Source organism: Schistosoma mansoni, chromosome 1, assembly GCF_000237925.1.
Source record: "Schistosoma mansoni strain Puerto Rico chromosome 1, complete genome".
NCBI lineage: Eukaryota > Metazoa > Platyhelminthes > Trematoda > Strigeidida > Schistosomatidae > Schistosoma > Schistosoma mansoni.
Genome location: NC_031495.1, coordinates 30,720,099 through 30,738,310, shown reverse-complemented (window position 1 = coordinate 30,738,310; position 18,212 = coordinate 30,720,099). Strand labels below are relative to the sequence as shown.

The 18,212-nt window shown below is 32.8% G+C and overlaps 1 protein-coding gene and 1 non-coding gene across 2 annotated transcripts in view; one reads left to right on the top strand and one right to left on the bottom strand.

Moving 5' to 3' along the window:
* The window catches only part of Smp_125980 (hypothetical protein), a gene marked incomplete at both ends in the record, with an annotated part of 30,710 nt that overhangs the window by 112 nt on the left and 12,386 nt on the right, over nt 1-18,212 (bottom strand). The window lies entirely within an intron of this gene.
* Smp_tRNA_00496_Pseudo_TTG.1.1 lies at nt 9,355-9,426 on the top strand. The gene has a single exon. It is a non-coding gene (tRNA).

Genomic DNA, 18,212 nt, shown 5'->3' with positions numbered 1-18,212 from the left:
ATGGTTGTTGGTAATATTTACGTGTCGAAGAGATTTATTCACGATGATCTTGTAAGTTGATGGGTAATCTTAAAAGTAAATGATTACTCCATTACTACTATCTTTATAAAAAAAACCTATTCAATACTCTTTATTATTTTATAAGTTTCATACTTGAAGTGAACTTGAGGAAAGTAAATCATACTCTTAGTTTTGTCAACTTTCAAACTGTTCAGCTTATTATTGTCCTTTCATACATATAGAAGAATCGGCACGAGATATTAAACAACTCATTAAATGTTTATGAAATTAGACATAGAGTAAAACAGTCAGTATGATTGATTACAATTCTGAAGATAACTATGATAAAACAGAAAGAAAGTTAGTACGGTTTCATTGAATTTAATAAACACAAAAGTGGCACTAAAGGACTTTTTGAGTGATTGGAGCAGTTGGTAGAAAACCCTGGATCTAGGTTATGTGATTGGATCGCACAGTTGTGACGTCTCAGAATTTGAAGCTGATTGACCTGGGTTTGAATCCCGAAGGAGGGTTACTACCTCCTCAAGATTTCGTGGCATTTTCTATTTTAACGTTAAATGATTGCTAAGTAACCAAAAACCAGTATATGATCACATTAAAGTTTGATAGAACTTTTGATATATATATATATAAACTCCTTATTTATGCTTACCTACTTACGTCTGTTACCCCTCATGGTGGAGCATAGGCCGTCCACCAATACTCTACATCCAACCATGATCTGGGCAATCCTTTCCAGTTCTTTCCAATTGCTATTCATCCTACTCATATCTACTTCCAACTGTAAATTTAGTGTGCTCTTTTGCCTTCCTCCCTTCAGAATTTCTAGTTAGCGCTTGCCTGGTGATGCGGTTTGGTGATTTACGAAATGTATATTTTATTCACTTCCAACGTCTTTTTCAAATTTCCTCTTCATATGGAAGCCTGTTTGTTCTCTTCCACAGTACTCTGTTGCTGTGTTACCCGGTCAACGAGCGTTGAATATCGTGTGTAGACAATTGTTTATAAATGCCTGTGTCTTCTGATGATGAATGTGGTAGTTCTCTAAGTTTCAGCTTCGTAAAATAAAAGTGTTATGATGTTCGCATTGGAGATTCTGAATTTGACATTGGTTGACAGTTGTTTTGAGTTCCACATGTTCTTCAACTATAAGGATGCTATCCTTGCTTTGCCAATCATTGCCTTTATGTCTGCATCAAGTCCTCCTCGTTCACCGATGATCCCGTCCAGGTACGTGGAAGTTTCCACATCCTCCAGAGTTTCTCCATCAAGTGTGATTAGGTTGGTGTTTTCCGTGTTGAATTTCAGGATGTTGCTTTTTCCTTGTGTATGTTGAGGTCTTCTGATGTAGAGGCTTCTGCTACACTAGTTGTCTTGACCTGCATTTGTTGGTGTGTATGAGATAGGAGGGCTACGTTATCTTCAAAGTCCAAATCATCTAGTTGCATGCAAGTTATTCATTGTATTCCATGCTTTTATTATACAGTTGTGATTATTTTAAAGTTAAGGCTCTCAAACAAAGTAGACTCAATAATTTAAACATCTGAGTGATTTGAACCCAAACTGAACGTGAAGATACTAATAGAACGACATTTCACATTTTTCTAATTTTTGAATACCTCATTAATTTTCATTTATATATTAAACCATCAATATGGATAAATTTTTCATAGATTTTAAAATCTATCTCCGTTGATTTTTCTTACATTATTTTAACAAATTATGACGATCTGAATCGACATACCGTTTTCATAAAGTTTTATATTGATGATTAATTTCTGCGCTTTTTTCCCGGCATTAAGTATGAACAATAGGCTTAAACATGTTACAAGTAAATCCATATGTACATGGAGGTGAATTCAATCGGAATTGTCATTATTCTTCAAATGTAATTCTGGTAGTAAGCGTTCCCAGTGAACAACCCATATTGTAGCTTACTTTTTATTATTATTTTGTAAAAAAAGATTCATCTTGTTACAAAATATCGTTGATCAATTAATTGATGGTCATAATAGACACCTTGTCTTACAAGTTGATGACTAATAATTAAAAAAAACATTTAACTTATTTGAAATCATCTAAACGATTAAAGTACAGTTTATGAACATTGGACAAACTCTTTTAATAGTATTTGTAATACTATACACATTTTTGATATGTGCCAATATACATATCTTTTGTTTATATCATATCCATTTAATATTTTTTCCAAGTAATTGTTTATTTCAGTAGGGGTTTTTGTGGATAATATAGTAATTTCGATAGCTGAGATCATGAATCAGGTCTATTGTGAGATAGTAATTCACTGAAGACAATGGTGGATGTGTCGCTCAATTTTGTGGATCGGTTGAAGTTAGACATTAACACCGTTGGATGTCGGCCGGCTCAGTGGTCTATCGGTTAAGGGCTCTGGCTCGATACTGGTAGCTCCTGCGTTCGAATTTCGCGAGGCGGGATGGTGGATGAGCACTGCTGAAGAGTCCCATAATAGGACGAAACGGCCGTCTGGTGCTTCCAGGTCTTCCATAGTGGTCTAGTTTCAATTGACTCATGATCTCCACTATCGTAATTGTTTATTTCTTTTTATTTGGTTGTAAAATTGTCTCTTTTTTCTACTGAATAACATGTATTGTTTTCTTACGATTACTATTCATGTTTCTTCAGATAAAGGTGTAACTGTAAAATGTATAATGAATTGTTAACATCAACTGACGTCGGCTATAAAAACACTGAAAAGTATAGATCGCAAGACAGTTGCTTTGTATCAATTTAAGGCATTCTCATGGATGATTATTCACAACTGCATCATCAACCGAATGCAAGTTTTGTGAGGTGTGAATTATCTTTAGACTGCTGAGCTGGAACCCATTAATTCATATTCTCATCAATAATGCAATTGCAATATAACATGACGGTCGTCCAATATTATCGATGACAAATATTTCACCTGGTGATAAAAATACATAACGGGGGTTGGAATCAGAGAATAGACAAGGCTTCTATAAACCTAGGAATTCGTCCTCGACATTTTCTAAGCAACGTTTTAAAAGCTGTGTTAATGTCAAACCTTTGTTCTCTTCCGATTTTGTGATCTGTTATCAATGAAAATGGTGTTCTACTTCCCACATTTGACACTGATTGGTCTTGAAGCTACCTAGGCACCCGTTTCATAGCTCCTGGTTGAATTGTCTTATTACTCCTTTGCACATGGGAGAAGCTCAGATTTTAAAAAATTGTACAGAAAATGTCAAGGACGAGTTCTTAGGTTTATAGAAGTCTTGGCTATTCGCAAAATCAAACACTCCTCACGCTTACAGGAACAGTTTGTTGTTACCTAGAGTCTGCTCTGAGAATCTTTAAGTCAGTTTATGGTCTGGAGAAATGTGAACATTTCCTAGTCTTTCCCTACTACGTTGATTTTCTCACCTTTATTTACAAATACCTGAACTCTCATTTGATTGACCTTTATATACCTCCTCCTAGCTTCAAGTGATTTATGATCTCATTTATTTAAAAAATTACTATAATATCCACAAAACACCTTCTGATAATAAAGTTCTTTATTTGCTTTAAACTCCTTTTAGTACTGCTTCATGAGACGTGCAATGTAAGTGTATAATATATTCGGTATTTAGAATAAAGGATGTAAACTAGTCAACAATTTTTCTGTGTATAAATATTTATATATTTCCCGTGAGACTATTTCTGAATGGTCGAATCTCATATATAAATGAATTATATTGTTTTCAGTTAGATCTTCATCACGCTTGTATGTTATCTTCTGATATTATTACAGTTCAGCCTATTACGAAACATTGTGTCTGTAGTAGTTATTAGTGAAGCAGTGAGTGGAGTTATTATATATTGAATCTATAGTTTTATTCCGTGTAACATACTCTTTTCCTCGTAATAGTTCAACTAAGTCATTGCTTAATCTTTACAGTTTTGTTACTATTTTCGTCAATTATGATGAGAAAGTGTTAATTTTACCTTTCAAAATGCATTTAAATGTTTAAGATAAAACTTGTACAACCAGTCACTTAGCTAACTATATTTAACCTTTTTAAACCCCATCGAGAAACGATCAATAGAAAAGGATTGTAGGATTATGAAAGCTAGCGTTTAAATTGTCACTTTTTAGATAAGATACGATTGTTCTATACCGAAGAAAAATGTACGTATCAACATGTTATCAATTCTCATCCTATCTATCAGATATACTTAAACTTCACATCACAATCAAAAATCATTCGTACTGATTCGTAGGCAAAAAATTGTATGTTGGATTATTGAATCGTATTGCTATTTTAATGAATGAGAACACAAACGGAGACAATCAAATGTATTTGAATACAAAATTGAAGCGTCTCTTAGTAAAATCTAAGAACCATACAGTAAATACTTCATTCACAAGATGCCAGTCGATTGTTTTAGAATTAATTGTTCCTTAGTTTCATTCTTTGTTCTCGTTCCGTTTTCTTCGATTTTCTTAACCTTCTGCCGCCAGGTATTTCACTTTCGATTGATGATACATACTACTTATATCTATCGACATCAGTAACACACACCACACTATAACATAGGTATTAGTGAACAATTTGTAATAAATAAATTACATTAAGAAAATAAATAAATATACGGGTAATTAATCTATTGAAAATGAGAAATTCAGTGTATGAGTCATTCTGACTAATGATTTAAATTTCGTCATAATAAGAAGACGTGATTCAATACAAATCCATGATAATTTGACTAACGCACATATTCAAAGTACTATATTATGTCATTAAAAGAAAAAAAAGATTTCTATACTGTTCTTTTGTTACTTTTACTGTTGTCATTGTTGTGGTGGTTGACAATCACATGTATAAAGAAGACTATAAAAACTGACCTTTGGGTATGGATTTATTTCATCATACGATATTTGTTATTTCATTTTTATTTTATATTCATCTAGCAACTAATTAGCTTATAGAATACTGAAGAAAGGTATTAAAGATTATGTATGGTAGAAATCTTAGACTTTTTAAGAGAAAACGTATTATGCTGATGTAGACAAATTAGCTTTTACAAAGGTGACTGTCCAAACATAAGTATATATATATATATATATATGGCATGGCTTTGAGTAAGGCTACATAATTTGACAAGACAAAAATTGAAAAATGACCTGGAAGTCAAATACTTTTTACTGATAGTTGTCATGATATTTCTTTCTCAGAAACTGAAATAGTTTTAAATATGAATTTGACCAGCCACTTGATTAGACTTAGTAATCCGTTGAGATTTTTTTACACCTCCCTGGAAGCTTTGCTCATGGTTTGACTAAATGACTTGCTTTTCAAGTGCTGATTAGTTGAACAGAGTTTCCTTTCCTAAGATTTAACTAGAAAACTAGAATAATGTAGTGGTAACAACTATTTTCTCGAATGAAAAATCCAAATGATAACAATACATGAGTAAAAGGACCACAGCTAACAATGATAAAAAAAACTACAGTGTTTGCTAAAATAAGGTATATAGGATATAAAATTTCAAAAAAAATAAGCTAATGAATAATTGACAATAATTTGGAAGCAACGATAGACATAATATCGATTATTAAGTTAAATGAAAGCTCGGAGTTAGGGGATAACAATCAGATGAATTAAGTGTTAGTAATCACACTTAAAGGAGTATACCTACTAATGTCTAAAAACTAACTTGAAAGTTTGTCATTGTTTCATATTCATGTCTTTACTACGAAAATTCAGATAGCGAAATACAAAATATAAAGATCGCATGGTCTTATCACGAACAAATAAACTTAAAAATGTGAATTGAATTAAGCCAATGAGACAAAACGGTAAAATAAACGTCGTCTCATAGTAACAAGACGTGAACATTGAAGATGAGTAGTTAGTCATCTCAAAAATACGTACATTATTATGGGAAATTAATACAGAAAGAGAACAGAACAGTACACAAAAAAGTAAAAATCACTTGATGAGAATAAAAGAATTCTATAGCGAATAAGTAGTAAGTCACAAACAATAATTCAAAGAAAATTCGTATCCATAGTTTTAGTATGTGCAAGGAGTCTTCTTTTAAGAAATTTAAAGCAATTAGTCCCTTCGATAAATTTTGACAGTATAATAAGAAGACGAAGATTATCAGAACTATGTGATACATTAGCGCAATACATTTCGAACAATCTGATCACATATACTTGTTAAAAACATTTATATATAAAAATAAAAGGTCAACTAGACTGGAAATGGGGGGGTTAAGAATAGATAAGGATAATAATAATAATAAACATAATGTGAAAACAATTTGACACCTAATCACTCTGGATAATAAGCATATATTACCAGGGTAGGTTTAGGGAAAGAACAAACTGTTTTTGAATACACAAAGGGGGTTTGAATTTTCGTATGGCTAAGGCTTCAATAAACCTCAGTATACGCCCTTTTACACTTTTAAACAACACAACAAAAGCCCAGTTAAGATCAATCTTATGACCTGTTTCGATTATATGTTTGGCAATAGAGGATGATGGATATTTATCCTCTACTCTTATTGGGTCATTCGACTCTATTTGTTTTTGCAACCATTTTGGTACATGTTCACCCACCCTCATTTTCAGATCACGATTGCTCCTCCCTATGTATGTGTGACCACACACACATTTAAATTGGTAAACGCAGTGGGATGTGACACAATCGTTTTCATGTCTTCTAGGTTTTGAATGAAGCATGGACCTCGTTTTTTCTTTGATTATGACCTTCGCTGCACAATACGTTTTGTTGATGACTGATTTAAGCCTTTGTTTCAATACAAGGCTATTTGAATCACCTCTAAATGGTAAAGTGATTTAGACAGGCTTTTTCTCCACCAAGGCTACAGTAGGTCTCGCTGTGCCCTGAACTTTCCATCTATTGATAAATTTAGATGGATAACTATTTCCCATTAATGTCTTGGTTAACAACTTAACATCATCATCAATAGCGTCGTTTGTGCAAATGCTCTTAACAAGTATATGTGTGATCAGATTGTTCGAAATGTATTCGACATGTATCACATAGTTCTGATAATCTTCGTCTTCTTATTACATTATCATAGTTTTAGTGTTCTTTAACTGTTGAGAAGAAATAAGTCACTGAACACAATCAATTCCAAAAGTTGGAAAACTGCAAATTTTAATTATTGTTTGTAAAATGTTGAAAAATGAGATTGATGTAACTGACAAGATTAGATAATGATATCGTTATACTGGATTCGTAAATATGAACAAACAATTTATATTTGAATCAGTTATCTGACTTGAATGTAGGCACTAGGAAATATGAAAATTAAGGATTTGGTTCCTTGCGGGTATACTTACGAGACTGCTAGTGTTTTGTCTGAAGTCAGCGCATTGATATAGGAAACTAATAAAGTTAAAATTGATTTAATGAAAAACTCAGTAATAAAGTAGGAACATTTTTTTATTTGTACATTCAACTTTTACATGTCATTATTCTAAAGATAAAAATAACTGTCACAGGAAACCACGAATGGGTGTAAAACGAATGACTAAAATCTAATAATCACACAATTGCTGATTTTTTTTAAACCCCATTGAACATTACAGTCGTTTAATACTAAGTAATCTGACTTTAATACATAAATAATTGAATAAACATTTTGTCATGTGAATATGATCTATTTTTTTCTTTATTAATGTACATATGCCAACTCTGTAATTGATTTCACTGTCAAAAATGTTCAAATGTAACAATTCCAAAGCTTTATCAATGAAATTAAACTTCGAATTTTCCTGCACCTTCTTCATATCTATCTATCTATATTTTTTCCCGTGCAACCAGTCATCACGTGTCTTTTTGTACAGTCAGCATACACACTTGTATGTACATTCAATTGGGTGCGGGTGTATGTATAGGGATCCGAGTTGTAGACAAGAATCCAAATATTAGTACAGTTGACGGAAATTTAAGGTACAAGAATAAAAATCAACATATGCTCACTAGTGACTGGCTCCATGAGGTATTTCCTGGAGTTCTAGTGAGAAACAGTGACCATTGAAGTTCAACCAGGTCTGTTGTGAGACAGTAATTCACTGAAGACATTGGTGGATGTGTCGCTCAATTTCGTGGATCGCTTGAAATTAGAAATTAACACCGTTGGATGCCGGCCGGTTCAGTGGTCTAGTGGTTGAGCGCTCGCGCGCGAGACTGATAGGTCCTGGATATGAATCTCGCAAGGCGGGATGGTGGATGCGCATTGCTGAGGAGTCCACGATAGGACGAAACGGACACAGTGCTTTCAGGTTTTCCATGGTGGTCTAGCTTAATTGATTCATGATCTCAACTATGAAAATTATTTGTTTTGTATGTTTACTCAATTATACCCATACGTTGTCAACAATATAATGATTTAGGCTCAATGTTTATACCGGTACAAATATGTGAATATAAGGATATACTTATTGTAAATGTATATATGTGTATATGTGTATATATTTGTTTGTGTTTATGCTTAAAATTAACATTTTTAACTATCTGGAAACTAAACAATTAGACAATCAAAATGTCTTCATACCATTACTTTTCATAAAATTGTACAATGTCGCTAAATAAACTTCAGATACATTTATTTTTTAATGATCTAATTATAAGAAATTCAATGTAAATGGTCTAGTTTTAAACATATGTATATATATTCATATGAATAAAACTAAATAACAGAAATGTTCAATTTAAAAAAATCCTTTTCAGAAGGGGTTTTGTGAAGATTTCAGTATTTTCATAGTTGAAATCATGAGTCAATTAAAGTTGGACTACCATGGAAAACCTGGAAGCACTGGACGGCCGTTTCGTCCTATTGTGGGACTCGTAGGTCCTGAGTTCGAATCTCGCGAGGCGGGATCACATTATAAGATGAAAATGTAAAATAAAAATATTATTATTTCAGTAAATATAGTAAGACATTTGAAAGACACAGGAAAAATATGAAAAATGGTAGAATGTATGTTGAGTAAAAATGAAAGTTAAATTTATCAGCTATGTGGTTACCATTGTTTTGGTAAACTATAGGTTCATAAATGACTTTAGATACAGAATCATTCAAGAATGAAATATTTTCCTTTGAAATCACGAAACTTTGGATTACATTCTACTTACCTAGGACTACTTATATGTCATAGATCATTTAAGAATATAGTGTTCTGGAACATTTTTGATAATAATAGAATGACCAGTTTTAGTCCTAACACATCGATGGGAAGATTCAAACAAACAACACCAAGTGAATTTGAACTTCACCCCATTGTACAAGCAAGTGGTTATCAGGATTCAGTAGCTGAGTGGATAACGCGATGGCGTTTGAAGCGAAAGGTACTGGGTTTGAGTCCCAGAGTGAACATCAACCCTGAGGTGCAGGTACATCCAGCTGACGAGTCTCAAATAGAACGAAACGCGCATCCTGAATTCCACTGCTAGCCACTATCCATCTTTCCAATTTAGAGTTTTATATATGAAAAATACTTGGCAAAAGATAACTAGTGACATAATGTGATCCACCGATTAAGGAGGTTGAATGTTTTGACTACAGATGTATCATGATTGTGTTAAATGTAATGAAAATGGATATCAGATATATTTTGTAATAATGTGATCTCGGTAATGTTTTAATTACGTAATTTTTTAATTTATAATGACGTGGTTCTTAAGTTGTTGGCGGCCTGTTTAAACATCTGGGTTACCTGTTCCTGTCATCTAGATATTTCAACAAGTTATCTAATTTTGTTTGTTTTAATACATCATTATGGATATTAATTGCACGACCTATACAGGTGCGTTTCTGAAAAGTGTACAAACTTTCGCTGTAAACGTTACAGAAGGCCTAATCAGAGATATTGTAGTTGCTGGCATAATGCTGAGAGAAGAATGTACATTATTCAGATGTCGATTGACTGGGCTGCTAACTTCTAACTGGCGATCACTCAATATTTATCGTCAGGAAGGAAGAAGAAGTAAGAAACGGAAACTTGTTGAAGTACTTTGTGCTGAGAATTCTATATTGTACCAAAAATGTAATATTGAATAAAGCTAATAATAATAATATTCACTAGTGAAAAACATTATATTGTACATGTGAAGAAATTATATATGATTTTTTTAAAATAAAATTAGATAAAGGTCAAGTAAAGTGATGTAACCCGTTTAGTCAGCCTGTAAAATCACGAATCAAGTAACAAAAGTCATTACATATGACTCACTATATAATTTGAATTGTAAAAGAACAAGTTTATAGATAAAAAAGTTAAACAGTCATTTCCATGGACGTTAGTGTCTCTTCATCAATCAATCTATCTTTAACAAATTCTAAGGCTTCATCTGCCTATGATCCTCTTATCATACACATTCACTTATGATTTTCAGATTTAGTGCCCTTAGGAGCTAATATTATTAATATTAATAATTAATAATATCTTTATTATTAATAAAAAAATTGTTAATTTTCCTATTTGGAAATTTTTAGATCTATGAGGAATATTAGTCTATTAAATCAATTTCAGTAGTTGAAATCATAAATCGATTGAAGCTAGACCACCATGGAAAACCTGGAAGCACTAGACGGCTGTTTCGTCCTATTGTGGGAATCCTCGGCAGTGCACTTCCACGATCCCACCTCGCGAGATTCGAACCCAGGACCTATCTGTCTCGCGCGTGAACGCTTAACCTCTAGACCACTGAGCCGGCATCCAATGGTGCTAATGTCTAACTTCAACCGATCCACGAAATTGAGCGACACATCCACCAGGTTTTCCATGGTGGTCTAGCTTCAATTGACTTATGATCTCAACTATCGAAATTACTATAATATCCACGAAACCACTTCTGATATTAAATCAATTGTTAGTAATACTTTATTGCTTAGTTAAATTTATTCATTTAATCGGTCAGTCAGTCATCCTCTGTTTTCAGCCTGAGCTAAATGTACATTGTCTCAAGTTACCATAACAAATTAGTAAAACATAATGAAAACAATGAAATGAATATTAAAACAAATCAAAATTCTTTTGTAACAGTAATAATGAGAAAAACTGAGCATTAACAGTACAGTTAACAAAGACAATGAAATAATTACATGTCTGGAGGAATATTGAAATGCAAGATCAAGAGGATAATACATAGTTTTAAGAAGTTTGTCACTATGATGACATTTGAATTACTAATATAATTTACATGTTTGTAAAATCTCAGCGAATGAATTTGAAGTAAATCCAACGTCTCCATGTTTATTTATGCTCGAAATGGTAAGGCGGTACAATAACGGTATTTAGATTATCTAGACCTATATGATAAAATGATTTCTATTTATATTAATAAGTCTCAAAGTTAATTACTTCAGTCGGTCAAAATAGTTTATCAAAACCAATAATGATTTATTGGAAAATTATTAAAATCTGATTAAAATTTGATGATAAATACGTAAATATTCGCATTTAAACAGGGAATGTTTACCATTATTAGAAAAAAAAATGGTTTTGGTGAAACGACTACAATCAGTTATTGTGAATTTAGTTGATAAGGTGTGAATATAGAGGACCACATTAAGTTAATGTGATATACATTTTGAATCATTCCTTGAAAGGAATTGGTCATTAAAACAATCTTCTACACTAGACAATACTTATTTGTATCTATTCTAAACAACAATATTAATAATAAAAACTAAGCATAAATTTTAGTTAACTTTTTGAAGTTTAAATTTAACCATAGTACTAATAAACAAATAACTTCTTTGTAGCTCTTGAAATCATTTAAATATATTCAATGTGTCTAGTATGTTAACTATTGATACTTTAATGTTTCTTCGATGAAAATAAAGTTGTATAAGTGAAATGATATGAGTTGGTGTAAACAAAATTAAATGAACAAATTATTTTACTACTGAGTCATATGGCCATATCCTGAACAGTTAAGATTAGAAAGTAAATAGTACAATAAGTTATGTTAAAGCCGATTGTAAAATTTGAAGTTATTGAGTTAAGAAACAAAGTGTATGTATTGAGATATAGAGAACATCTTGATTCATTAAGTATTTGTTCTAATGATTTATTACCCTCGATAGTTTCTTTTTTCCGAAGTAATGTCTAATTCGTTAGAACATTTTGAGCCTGTTTATAATACTGATGCATTTTTTTGTAATTTTGTTTAATCGGTTAGACACCTGCATTCAAGGTAAACTATTTAAAATGTAAATCATGTTTTAAAGAATTGGGTACATGTTTTTAAGTATTTCTAGTTTCATGTACAAATAACTGTTAAATAATGGAAAGCGTTTTAATAGATGAATTAAACGAGTCAATGTAAGCTAGAGCATCATTGAAAGCCTGGAAGAACTGGACGGCCGTTTCGTCCTAGTACGAGACTCCTCTACAAACCCAAATACAAATGAAGTGTCTCTAACATTTTAAGGACAGAGGAGTATCATGTTTGAAATTCATGATGATGTTAAAATCTTTGGAAAAACTATGAAAAAAATGATTCCACTTATTTACTAATGATAATGGGCCCATCGATTGATGATAATGATACATTTCACTAGTCAACTCGAATCGATGGAAGTTGAAAATATAAACCACTGAACTGCAACTCGTTGGCCTGAACAAATCATACCAACCGTAGGCCCTGTTGGTCATGGACGGGGTTATTTATGAGGTCACAGATGTTTAATGCCAAAAAATTGTCCATGTTTTGTCCAGTAGTCAATTTTGAGCTGTTCCCAAACAATTAATAATACTAAAAATATACCTTTTTCTCTCGACTCATAAAATTTGTATCAAATAATTAAGTTCAATTCTGATAAGAGTTCAAAAAACGCTAAGAATAAATCGCACCGTTGATGTTTTGACTGAATTTCGATCAATCTTACTTGCCGTAAGTACATCCTGTGCGGATTGCTTCGATATACCCATCGCTTCACAAGTTTATATTGAATAGATGGAATGTGGCTAATGGTATAATCAAAAACTTATATACTGTTGATGCGTTTGCAATCCATCAATTCAAGCCCAAACTCTGCGTGCTAAAACTATACGTCCGACCTCTCGTCCTTCCTTGGCCCTAATTTTCTTCTGTAGATATATATTTACCATACAACCATAAATACCAATGTACAGCATAGGTAGATGATTTCGTCCAAAAGAAAACTTGTTTCGCTCAATTCTCTTTATTTTTGTTCAACAATAAAGCACTTAATGTGAAAACCAAGCTGGATAATAAATCAGTATTTCCAGGCTTGGTTCGAGGTAAAAACAAATTGCCTGTGGACACATGAAGGGGGTTTCATTATTCGCATAATCAAGGCTTCAATAAAATTCAGTAAATGATCTTGACATTTTTGTACAAAACTACTTAATATTAACAGTATGACCGATCACAACTAAATGTTCATCAATAAAGGAAGATATTTGTCTATTCTATGATCTTATTTGATCATCAGAATTCCTTTTTTGTAGTTATGCGTCCAGTAACACTTACTTGCACTTCCCTATGTACGTGTTTCTGAATATACATGTAAACTGATAGACGCAATGGGATGCGACACAGCCGCCAACAAGCTTTCTAGGATTTTGGCGAAACATAGACCTTGATATTTTGATAAGTTGTGCGGCATAAAGTGTTCTATTGATAGACAAACATCTTCCTCTATTGCGAAACATTTAGTTGAAACTGGTCATAAGGTTGACATCAAATCAGCATTTGTAGTGTTGTACAAAAGCCTTCAAGGACGTATACTAAGGTTTATTGAAGCCTTGCCTATACGGAAATTGAAACCCCCTTTATGTGTTCAAAAACAATTTGTTCTTACCCTTAACCTACCCTGGTAATGCTTATTTATTATCCAGAGTAGTCATCACATTGTTTTTGTGTACTTTATTTATTTTCTTACCTTAACCTGTCTAGTTGACCTTTTAATTTTCATATAAAAATGTCTTAACAAGTATTGTGTGATCAGATTGTTCGAAATGTATTGCGCTAATATATCACATAATTCTGATAAACTTCGTCTTCTCATTGCATTATCGAAGTTCTATTGATAACTAATTTAAGTCTTCGTTTCAACATAAGACTATTTAGTATACCTCTGAATGATAGGGTAATACAGCTAACATTTCTAATTTTTATTCAGCCTTAACAAGTATATGTGTAATAAGATCGTTCGAAATGTAATGAGCAAATATATCCCATAATTCTGATAACCTTCATCTTCCCATTGCATTATCCAAATCTACTAAATATGGAATTCGCTACTAAATTTCCTCATACATTTCAATAGTCGACTGCTTTTTTCATAAGCAACGACACAAGTTACTTTAAGTATCAAGATGTATTGAGCATAGATATATCATTCAAATACACATCATTCATATAACTTTATGTATATATTTACCAAACAACGTTTCTGTTAATAGAAGCTCAGAAACTTATTTTTGTTTTGATTATTGATGGAATCCCAATTACGAAACGCTATAATTCTTCATACCTACAGTATTTTTTTTCTAAATGATATATGTGTTTTAACTAAAATTGACTACAAGTTTTAAATACAATATTTTTATTGAGTACATATTATCCCCTAAAGTTATAATCAGGACTACTAGCTACTACACTTATTAGTCTCTTAAATGTCTTTTTTAACATTCATCGTTATAAACCAGAGAAGAATTAACAACAAATAAGAATCTATCTATTGCACACATTTAAAAAAAAAGAAGAGAAAGAATGCATAAACTACAAATTGTATTAAAATCGATGTCTAAATAATAAACTCGATTTCTTCTTACTTTTCTTGGAGACAGAAAGAAAAAAAATCAGCAAAGATTTGTAACCATAATCAAAATAGAACCATTTCATTATTGATAGCAAGAAAAATAGATAATCGTATATGAAGAGACCTAGACTTTTGAATTCATTTCGTGAAAGAAAACATATTGTTCGTACATAACAGCAGTTGTAACTTTTATTCTTCAGTAGACTGAATATTTTTTTGATAAGGTGATTGATTTTTATTTTGTGAAATTAGTCAACCTATTTGTTAAAAAAAGAAAAAAAGTTATATTTTGATAATAATAATTATCAGATTAGCCAATGTTCTATAGTTTTGCAAGAAGTGACGTTCGTATAAAATCGACTTACTTACTTATGCCTGTTACCCCTCGTAGAAGAGCATTGGCTGCCTACCAGCATTCCCTATTCAACTTTGTCCTGCCCAATCCTTTCCATATCTTCCTAGTTGACATTCATAATTTTTATGTCTGCTTCCAATTCTCGATGTAGTGTATTCTTTGACCTTCTACTTTTCCGTTTTCCTTCAGGATTCCAAGTTAGTGCTTGTTTCGTGATGGAGTTTGTTGATGTATGTCCTATGTACCTCCACCGTGTTTTTCCGATTTCCTCTTCAGATGGGAGCTGGGTTGTATTCTCTCACAGTAGGCTGTTGACGATGGTATCCGGTCAAGTGTTTTCTCAAAGTCAAGGGAGTTGATGTACAGTGACGAAGTCCATTCAATTGGTTGCTCAACGAAAATCCGTAGTGTCAAGATTTGGTCAGTACACAACTGATCCTTACGAAATCCGGTCTGTTGATCTCCAAGTTGGGCGTCTACTGAGTCTTTCATCCAGTTCGGCAACACTCTGTTTAAAACCTTTCCTGGTACCGATAGTCGTGTGATGGCCTTGTAGTTCTCACGTTTGCTCAGATCTTTGGTATCTTAATGAGGTATCCTTCTTTCCAGTTCATTGGCACTTGTTTTTCCTCCCAAATCTTCTTGAATAAAACACGTAGCGTGATTGCAGCTACTTCTATGTCTGACTTCAGTGCTTCAGCTGGTATGTTGCCTGATCCCACTGCTTTCCTACCTTCCACTTTTCTGCTAGCTATCTTGATATCTTCAATCATTGATGGAGTGAAATCTGTAGGAAGGTCTGTAGGTGCTGCTTCGATTTCCGATGGATCCAATAGAGCTCTCTTACTCAAGAGTTCCTCAAATTGTTTTATCCATCATTTCCTCTGTTCTTGAATCTTAGTGATTGACTCGCCTTGTTCGTCCTTGTCCAGTCACTCTGGTTTACTATATTTCCCTACCTGTTTCTTCGTTGTGTCATATACTTGTTTCACATTTCCTTCTCTTGAAGCTTTTTCCACTGTCGTTGCTAGCTCTTTCACGTATTTCTGCTTGTCAGCTCTAATGCTCTTCTTCACTTACTTGTTTACTTCTGTGTATTCAGCTTGTGTCTTGGCTTTCTCTGCTAGTGTTTGACTGTTGTTAATTGCTGTTTCCTTGTTTTTCGTTTCTTGAGTCCTCCACACGGTTTTCATAGAGATCCATTCCTTATGATGATGATTCTTGAGGCCCAGAACCTCCTGGCACGTTGAATATAGTACTTCTCTAATCTCTTTCCGGTTGTCCTCCATAGTAGTTTCTTTTTCTTTGAGTAGATCGTGTAAGGCTTGGAACCCGTTGTTGAGAGCTATCTTGAATTCGTTGAGTTTATCATTGTGTGGAAGGAAGACTGTATTGAACCTTTGTAATGCTGTTTCCTCAGTTGTCCAGTGTTTCTTCAGCTTCAGTTTCAACAAGGCAACCACCAGCTAGTGGTAATGTGAAGCTATGTCAGTTCCTCTCCTATGTCTCACGTCTTCCATTTTCCTTCTGAATTTTTTTACTGGTGTGAATATGATCGATCTGGTTCTCTGTAGAATAGTCGGTGAGACCCTTTCGGCTTTGTGTATGCGATTGTGTGAGAATATTGTTCAGCCTATAACCATTTAGTTGAATGCACATAAATTTGCGAATCTGCCACCATTCTTGTTCCTTTCTCCTGGTGCATGTTGTCCCATGATATCTTCATACCCAGTGTTGTTCATTCCGACTTTGGCGTTTAAGTCTCCATTAAATCACCTTACACCACGTAAAATTAACATACATCACTAAATTGCACTAACCGTTTTGACAGAAACTCACCAAATATACTAATCACAAATTGATTGAATTAGCCACAAAAATAAAGTACATACTCTCAAAAGAGATGCTAATTGTATAACGTTCGGTATACAAACAATCAGACAGTCATATTCAGTGCAGATTCTGACACGAATTTATATTGATCCAAGTTGTAATACTTTAATTTAGTACAGCGAAATATAAAGATTAACACAATACGAAGCAAAGATAAGATATAGTAAAACCAACCGTAGACTACACAAAAGCCAATCAAACTACACGTACGGCTTACATAAACCAATGGTGTTTTTTGTTTAAATGATCAGATATCCTATTTCAGATCATTTACAAATTAATCCTATATAAAATTAATGGTTTCTTTATACATTAACTAGGTGACAGCAATACGCTGTTATTTAATTTACTTGGTTATGTAAACAAGTACTACGAGTGAACAGAGAGTGACTATCCGTTTCCTAAGTTTTTAAAAAAAATCGAGAAACTTCATAATTCATAGGGTATAAAGCCTGAACGTTAAACAGAGATGTTACTAGGAGTTAAGAATAAATTCATTACCTAGAATACACTACAATTTAAAATACTTATTCAATATTTCATAACGAAAATTATTTTAACTCAAACTAGATGTGAGAATAACTTTTAAAATGGTCTATGCAAATATGACCCAAGTTCTACGACTGGAAACCTAAAGTTTGATATTTTTCCTTAAAAAACAAACAGAATATGACTTTCTAATTGTCGAGTAGAGTAATGACCAGTCTTTTACCAACTACATTGATCAACTTTTGAGTAGTAACCAATGTGACGTTTCAGAATGTGTTACTGTAAGAAACGGGTCTTAATCCTATAGAAAGAAATCATCCTCTTCAGACAATAGATACCTTGATAACAAATGTCAACGAGCAAAGAACCGACAACTAGATTATTTTATTTACTGTATCTAATCGTGTAGTATTTCATCTACTGTTTCAAATTTTAGCCAATTATACATCTATGATACCGTCCATTGTTTTCTAAAACATTATTTACACTTTCTGTAATATGTTAAATGTTGTTTATATTTCAATGATTTGGACTTGGAATTGGGTAAAGTCCATTGGCGATTCGGATTAATTTCAAAGGCTCGAAAACAAAGCAGTAACATAGAATAATCTACTTAAAAATCAGACGA